This window comes from Anolis carolinensis, chromosome 4, assembly GCF_035594765.1.
Source record: "Anolis carolinensis isolate JA03-04 chromosome 4, rAnoCar3.1.pri, whole genome shotgun sequence".
NCBI classification, from domain to species: domain Eukaryota; kingdom Metazoa; phylum Chordata; class Lepidosauria; order Squamata; family Dactyloidae; genus Anolis; species Anolis carolinensis.
The window spans coordinates 213,186,706-213,194,746 of record NC_085844.1 but is presented as its reverse complement, the minus strand read 5'-3'; positions in this window follow the sequence as shown (position 1 = coordinate 213,194,746).

The window sequence follows — 8,041 nt, the reverse complement described above, 5'->3', positions numbered from 1 at the left end:
GCGAATCGTGACTGAGGGTGCAGTGCGGTTTGACACTACTTTTACTGCTCAACGCTATGGAATCACGGGGGTTGTAGTTTTACAAAGCATTTAGGCCAGACATGGGCAAACTTGGGCCCTCTTATGTCCGTTAGGAATTGTGGGAATTAAGGTCCTAAACATCTGGAGGGCCCAATTTTGCCCGTGCCTGATTTAGGCTTTCCTGGCTCACAGTGCTGGTACCTCACCAAATAATAATAATAGTGCGGTTTTCCAGCATTGTATATTTCTCCCGCTCCTGTGACTGTTCATTAGTATTTTGATTCTGTAGCCCTCTTATCAATGGGTGTCCAAAATCAGCAGCATCCACCGCGGTCCTTTTTATCCTGGGCGATGACCGAGCCAGTATAGACTTCGTTTTGGTTTGTTTCCCCATAGTCCTAATGGGTTAGGTGCTCTTAGTTCCACTCCTCAGCTGAGACCTCTCTGGCTTGGTTGGACCTGCTTGTAGTTACCGCCAGCACAGCTCTCAGCATCCTTGGAGCAGTTAAGCCCCCCACCACGACAAGGTGGCACCCATCAACTGCAAAAGGTCACCTTACTTGGATATGTGTGCATCATTCGAAAATACATCACACAGTCCTAAACGCTTGGGAAGTGTTTGATTTGTGATTTTGTGATACGAAATCCAGCATATACATCTCGTTTGCTGTGTTATACTGTGTTTTTGTGTCAGTAAAATATTAATAATAATAATATTTATATTCTGTATTTCTCCCTCACAGGACCCAAAGCATCTCATAACATATTAAAATCATGTAAACAACAATCCAAATACATAAATAATAAGTATTATTTATTTATTTACCCAATTTCTACCCTGCAGGGGACTCAAGGCGGCTTAAATATGGCAACTGTTAGATGCTTTAAAACACATACAACAATAAGCTTAAAATAAATAAGAATACATGTTAAACATTTAAAAACATTACATTCAATATTAAAATCACACCACCCAAAAATCATAGTCCAATAATAATAATAATAAAACTTTATACCCCGCCACCATCTCCCCATGGGGACTTGGGGCGGCTTACATGGGGCAAAACCCGAACAGCATAAATGAGCAAAACAGCAGCATAAATACAATTCACAATTTACAAAAGATAAAACAATAGTACAATAAAGCAAGAATTTTACAACAGTTAATAAAATCAATCAGCCACCAGGTACAGTTCTGTCGACTATACCGGTAGAGGAACTACAGCAGCTATGTAAGAATAGCATAATAAGTTAAATACACAAATGATGGGGACCTAATAAAATTCAGGATAGAATTATAATGCCACCTGAGGCTGGTCATCCAGTGACTGTCTCATCAAAGGCCAATCGAAACATCCAAGTCTTCAGTTGTTTCCTGAAGGAGGATAGTCCAAGGCCATTCCGTCGTCATTCTACATATTCCATTATTGCACTGTACTAATCAGCAAAAGCCTGATCCTAGAGCCAAGTTTTTACTTTCCTTCTGAAGGCTAGAAGGGAGGGGGCCGATCTAATGTAGCTAGGCAGGGAGTTCCACAGCTGAGAGGCCACCACTGAGAAGGCCCTTTCTCTCGTCCTTGCTAGCTGAGCTTGTGAAGCAGGTGGGACCAAGAGCAGGGCCTCCCCAGACAATCTTTATCTCCGAAGTGGCTCATAGGGGTAGATACATTTGGATAGGTAAACATAATAAAATAAACAGTTTAAAACAACAAAAATATACATTCACATTCTTGTGGCATGTCAGATTATATTCCACTTTGTTCCAATCCATAAACATTATGGTGTTTCCTATCACTCCATATTAGTTTTCTTAACTAAAGGCCTGTCTAAACAGGAAATTTTTTAACTGGTTCTTAAAAGGAGAAAGGGAGGGAACTTTTTTGGGGGAGGCTGTTCCACAGAGTTGGGGTGGCCACCGAAATACCCTCTCCCTTGTCGATGTTAGTCGCATTTGCGACTCTGGTGGAAGTGAAAAGTAGGGCCTCACCAGAAGATCTTAAAGAGGTAAACTAAAACTCCCAACTAAAACAAACCACCAAACTAAAACTCCTAATATTACACAGCATTTGATGGTTATTTAAGCAGTGTCAAATTGCATTAACTCTACAGGTTAGATGCACCCTGGTTCTTTGCTTGCTTCTCATCTTGAGCAAATCATTCTCAGTCTACTCCATTTAACAGGATTCTTAAGAGGATAAAGTGAGATGCCCTTTAGGTTGTCCTGAGCGCCTTAGGAAGAGGATGGGATGTTAATACCTTAATGCACTTTCGTTGTTGCGTGGCTTCACATCATTTCCCGTTACAGCAACCTAATCTTAGGGGTTTTTTGGCAAAATCTGTTCAGATGTGGCTGCCTTTGCTTTCCTCTGAGGCTTTTTTTCATGTCAGGAGCGATTTGAGAAACTGCAAGTCACTTCTGATGTGAGAGAATTGGCCATCTGCAAGGACATTGCCCAGGGGACACCTGGATGTTTTGATGTTTTACCATCTTGTGGGAGGCTTCTCTCATGTCCCCGCATGGGGAACTAGAGCTGACAGACAGGAGCTCACGTTGCTCCCCGGGTTCGAACTGCCAAACTTTTGGTCAGCAGTCCTGTTGGCACATATTCAGAGAGAATATGACTTGCCCATGATCCCTGAGTGGGTGATTGAGGCCTCTTCCACACACTTGAATACAATTCCACATTGCTTTGAACTGGGATATATGGCAGTGTGGACTCAGATAACCCAGCTCAAAGACACTGTGGGATTTTCTGCCTTGATATTCTGGGTTATATGGCTTTGTAGAAGGGCCCTCAGAATATCAAGGCAGAATAACCCACAATATCTGCTTTGAACTGGGTTATCTGAGTCCACACTGCCAAATATCCCAGTTCAAAGCAGATATTGTGGGATTTTATTCAGTTTTGTGGAAGTGGGCCTGAGTCCACACTGCCATATATTCCAGTTCAAAGCAGATAATGTGGGATTTTATTTAGCTGTGTGAAAGGGGCCTAACAAACAATTATATCACACTTGGGCCCCATCTACACTGACCATTTAATACAATTCAAATCTAACTTCAGACTGAGGCATCTAGACAAGAAACTCCCACCAAACCACCCAAAAGAAAGCCCTTCAGGCACATCAGTACTTTGTAGTTTCTGTAAACAATATCTGGGCCTCTAATTGGTTCCAGGATTTTCCACGTAGTCATTTGCACAGCGAAACCATAAGCTTCAATATCAGTTTGAAACTGTGTTAAATGATCAGTGTAGATGGGACCTGGCTCTAACTCCCTTTCATATACTTTCTCATCTCTATAGCAATTGCATACTGATCAATAAAGAGTTTTATTTGGAACTTAGGGCCCTTCCACACAGCCATATAACCCAGGTCCCTTTCACACAGCTGTATAAAATCCCACATTATCTGGTTTTAACTGGGTTATATGGCAGCATGAACTCAGATAACCCAGTTCAAAGCAGATATTGTGGATTATCTGTCTTGATATTCTGGGTTATATGGCTGTGTAGAAGCGCCCCCGGAATATCAAAGCAAATAATCCACAATATCTGCTTTGAACTGAATTATCTGAGTCCACACAGGCATATAATCCAGTTCAATGTGGATCTTATAGAGCTGTGTGGAAGGGGGTCTTAGTGAGAATTTTCTTGGCTCCACCATGTAATCACTGCTTAAGGTTTGTTGCACCATATACAGGTACATGATTTTCTGGGGTTATATTACATTAATTTCTGCTTCTCACTAGAAAAAGAATCTCTTCCAGTCTTCTAAGATTTTAAGTAGAGTTTTGGGTGTAGATTCCTGGGGCCACTCCTTTCAAAGACGTGACAACAGATAACTTATACTTCTGACATGTTTCAATGACAGAAAGGACAGCTCTAGAATGCATAGAAAGGCAGGAAATCTTATGACGCTGTGTGCTCCCCTGGATAGATGATGGAGAAAGGGAGTCTGAGTATCGTTGTAGTGAAATAGGAGAGAACTTGTTCATTTATTATGCCACATTTCTCAAATTTACTCCAGATGGAGGCTGGCCCAGGACTAAGCTGTTATCTTTCAGTGTTTGACAAAGACTATTTCTCCAAGCTTTTAAAGAGCTTCTGTGATATTTTTATGCTGCATCCAATTTGCTGTCTTAATGTACATGTTGTTTTATTCTTTTGTTGTAACTCTTTTGTACTAAAAAGTGGCACAGAAATGTTCCAAATATATGTTCCAAATTTATCTTTAAATTTATATGGAAAAAGGTGGAGCTTCAGTCAAAAATCATGCAAGGCATATGTGATGTTCAGATCTGAACTGACTATGGGCTCATCTACCACTGAGCACTCAGGTGGGTGTGTACTCAGATCAGCCTTGCAGTGGTTGATTCAGTTTAACCTAGTGCAAAGCTGTTTTAACAGGGCCTTGTCCAAGGTTAAGCTAGGTTGTGAGAAAGCCCAAATCCTGACCCAGAATAAGGGCTTTCCCCCAAGTTTAGGGCTGTCTTTGTATCATGTAGTTTCTAACTGGAACTGGCTATATCTGTCTTGACTGCCATCTCACATTCTCTGGGCTTAGATGGCTTGGGGATGCGGGGTGGCAGTTCCGTCATCTCTCCAACCCCGCGTGTCACAACCTTTGCCGGCATTAATACCCCACCTACTCTCTTCAGTGCTCTGATGGCGGCCTGAGTACTGACAGAGGGTGGCAATTTCCAGCTCCTTTAGCGAGATGGCACTATGTCTCATCCAGAGCTCCAAACAGCAAAGTAGGCGGGTGTCTGAGGCAGTTGGAGAGTCCCTATCTGACTGCCACGTGGACCCAATCTGGCATTTGGATGCAAGATCATGCCCACATTAGCAGTCAGTGTAGAAGGGCCCTATGATTGCTGAGGAAAGATAATTTAGGGCTTCAGTTGAATGCAAGTTCACCAACGGGATACAAGGCAGATTCTTAAATCTTGGGCATGGTGAAAATAAAAAAAAATGATCATGGAATATCAGATACTGGGCGAGACAAATGGTTATGGGCCTGAGGATCTTACGTATGGGGTTCCAAGAGGCACATGGCTAGTCTCTGTGTGTTGGGTTCTCAGTTTTATCCTGCAGGGCTCTTAGGGGCATTCTGTGCCTAAGTTTACTTTGAACACAAAAATGCAACCTCCTTTTGTTGCTGTAACATTCTTCACTCACTCAGGTCCCTTCTACACTGTCTTTGTTTCCCAGGATCTGACCACAGATTATCCGTTTGTCCCAGATTATCTGGCAGTGGAGACTCAGATAATCCAGTTCAAAGCAGGTAACCAGGGATTAGATCCTGGGATATAAGGACGTGTAGAAGAGGCCTCAGACTCTTGTTCCTGTTTACAGTATAAATATTAGAGATGTTGTGGTTCTTAGATACACTCAGCTCAGATTTTTAAAAACAAATTTGGGACATTCTTTTTCGATTCTTGGACACTATGAACTAAACATATTTTGTGTGACATGAACAGGCTTCCTCTCATATTTCACTGTCTTCTTCTCCAGCTCAGCCTCGGTATTAAATTATAGCCTAATATTTCATACATCATCATGTATTAAATGTGTATTTATGGAAATTGGCACTCGCTAGTAATTCAGACCTGTCCTCCTCTTTTCAAGTACAGCTAGAAGTCGTGTCACAGGCAGAATAGTAAAAACATGGGTAGAAGCCAATTCATTAGCATCACGTACTCTCCTTCTAGCTAGGCTATTCAGTAACATCTGAGAAAGTTGAGCTTTTAGATGTTTCTTTGGCTACTGTATTAATGTTATTTTCACAAATATTTGCCGTCTAGGATTGTTGTGTGTCTTGCCATCACTTTTCTTGTATTTAATTAAATGTAACATGAAATCCTATACATACTATCAAGAAGTCAGTTCTGTTTTCTCTAGGTTTGTGTATGTGCATGACTGCAGTTGAAGTGACTTGCCATATGAACTTACATTAGGACACTCAAGTAAATCTCTTTGATAGGACTAATGGGACTTCTAGATTCATAATAGCTATGCATTCACTCTAATATCAGACAGTGTATCTCTTAACAGCAGCAGATGGGGAGCACAAGTCCTCGCTAGCAAGTTTTTCCTAAGGATGGGTTTTGGCAGGATTAGATAGTCATGATTTATTTTGGGTATTCTTCCAGGTTCTATCCAATTTCTTTTGATTTTTTGTGTGGAATTTCATCGCTGTAAACTCCTGATGCTTTTGTGCCCCTCTTCCATCTTTGATCTTCCCCCCTCCCAAAAAACCAAAAAACAAAAAAACCCTTATTGACACCAGTTTAGATGCCATGGCTGAATGCTATGGAATCCTCAGAATTGCAGTTCGGTAAGACACTCAGTGCTGTTTGGCAAAGTGGGCTAAGGTAAAGGTAACCTACCTGTGTTGGACTCTGGGGGTTGGTGTTCATCTCTATTTCTAAGCCGAATAGCTGGTGTTGTCCATAGACACCTCCAAGGACATGTGGATGGCATGACTTCATGCAGCGCCGTTACCTTCCTGTTGAAGCGGTTCCTATTGATCTACTCACATTTGCATGTTTTCGAACTGCTAGGTTGGCAGAAACAGAAGCTGTTTCATGTCTGGAATTCCCTTGTTTTTGAGTGTTGTTATTTATCTACTGTCCTGATTTTAAAATTCCAGACAAAAAGCAATTAGGGCAGCTAACACCTCCCAACAAAGGATTCCCCCTGGCAGGAAGCAGCCAGACCTCGAAGCTGAAAAGCTATTCAATGCTAATCAAAGTGGCCAATTGAAACATTCACACCTGCCTCAAACAGACAAGAGTTCTTTCTCCCACCCTGGACATGCCATAGATACATAAACCCCACTTGACTAGTTTTCAACAGACCTCACAACCTCTGAGGATGCCTGCCATAGATGTGGGTGAAACGTCAGGAGAAAATGCTTCTGGAACATGGCCAGACAGTCTGGAAAACTCACAGCAACCAGGGATACAGCTGTTGCTGCAAGCCTAGCTCAGAGGAGGGCTTCTTACAAGGCGCTTTGAAAGCAGGAAAAAGAACACATGTTAGATCTGGGAAGATGGAGAATGCCGAATCCAAGGAATAGATGCAGGGAAAGTGGCCAGGTGTAAGCTATCCGGAAGTGAGAGGTCTTTCTGTCTCTTCCTGGAAAGCCTGCTCTGGCCAAGGGCTTCCCCTGCTTCCTTCCTTCCTTTGGCATGGCTGGGCGCTTGCTGGGGCTGCTTCTGCATCTGAATGTCCGCACTGGCTGCGGAGGCGCGAGACACACAAGCACACTTCCCAGCATCCCTGCTTGGGGCACCTCAATGGGGATTTGGCAGCATCCGCATTTGCTTACTTTGCTTATAGCTTCAGCAGCCCCTGCCCCCAGGATTCTATAGCACGGAGTTATGTCAGTTAGGTGGTATCAAGCAGCATTAATTCTGCAGTGAAGATATACCTGAGGAAAAGGAGGGAGGCATTCCATAGTTGTGATCCCTTGTCTACCATACACAAAATGAATGGTCACTCTGTGTTGTTGAAGGCTTTCATGACTGGAATCACTGGGTTGCTGTGAGTTTTCCGGACTGTATGGCCATGTTCAGACTTTATAGAGTTTTTCTTAAATACTGGCAGCCAGCTTGATCTTGGCCATGCAGCTCTTCTGATGTCTGTGGTGGTGTCTCCATTGGCCTGTAGAGCCCAGTTTAGGTGGTTCAGTTCACCTTTGAGGAGGTGGGGTTGGCAGATTCTTTTTGCATGGACTTCCTGGGTTTTAATTGTGCATCTTTTTTGACCTGGGTGACGGCTGGAGTTTTTAATGGTCATTCTATTCTGTAAGCAACAGGAGCCTTTCCTGATGCAGCCGCGTCTCGCGCTTGCTGTTGCTGGTCCAGACGCCCGGCCTGTTCTCGCCTTCCTTTTCCGCATGGGGAGAGGCGGGGCCAGAGGGCGGGCGTGACGGGGGGAGACTTTGAAGCGGAGCTGAGTCAATATCCCGAAAGAAGCATTACAACGGGGTGGAGGTGTCCTGTGCTGTCGTC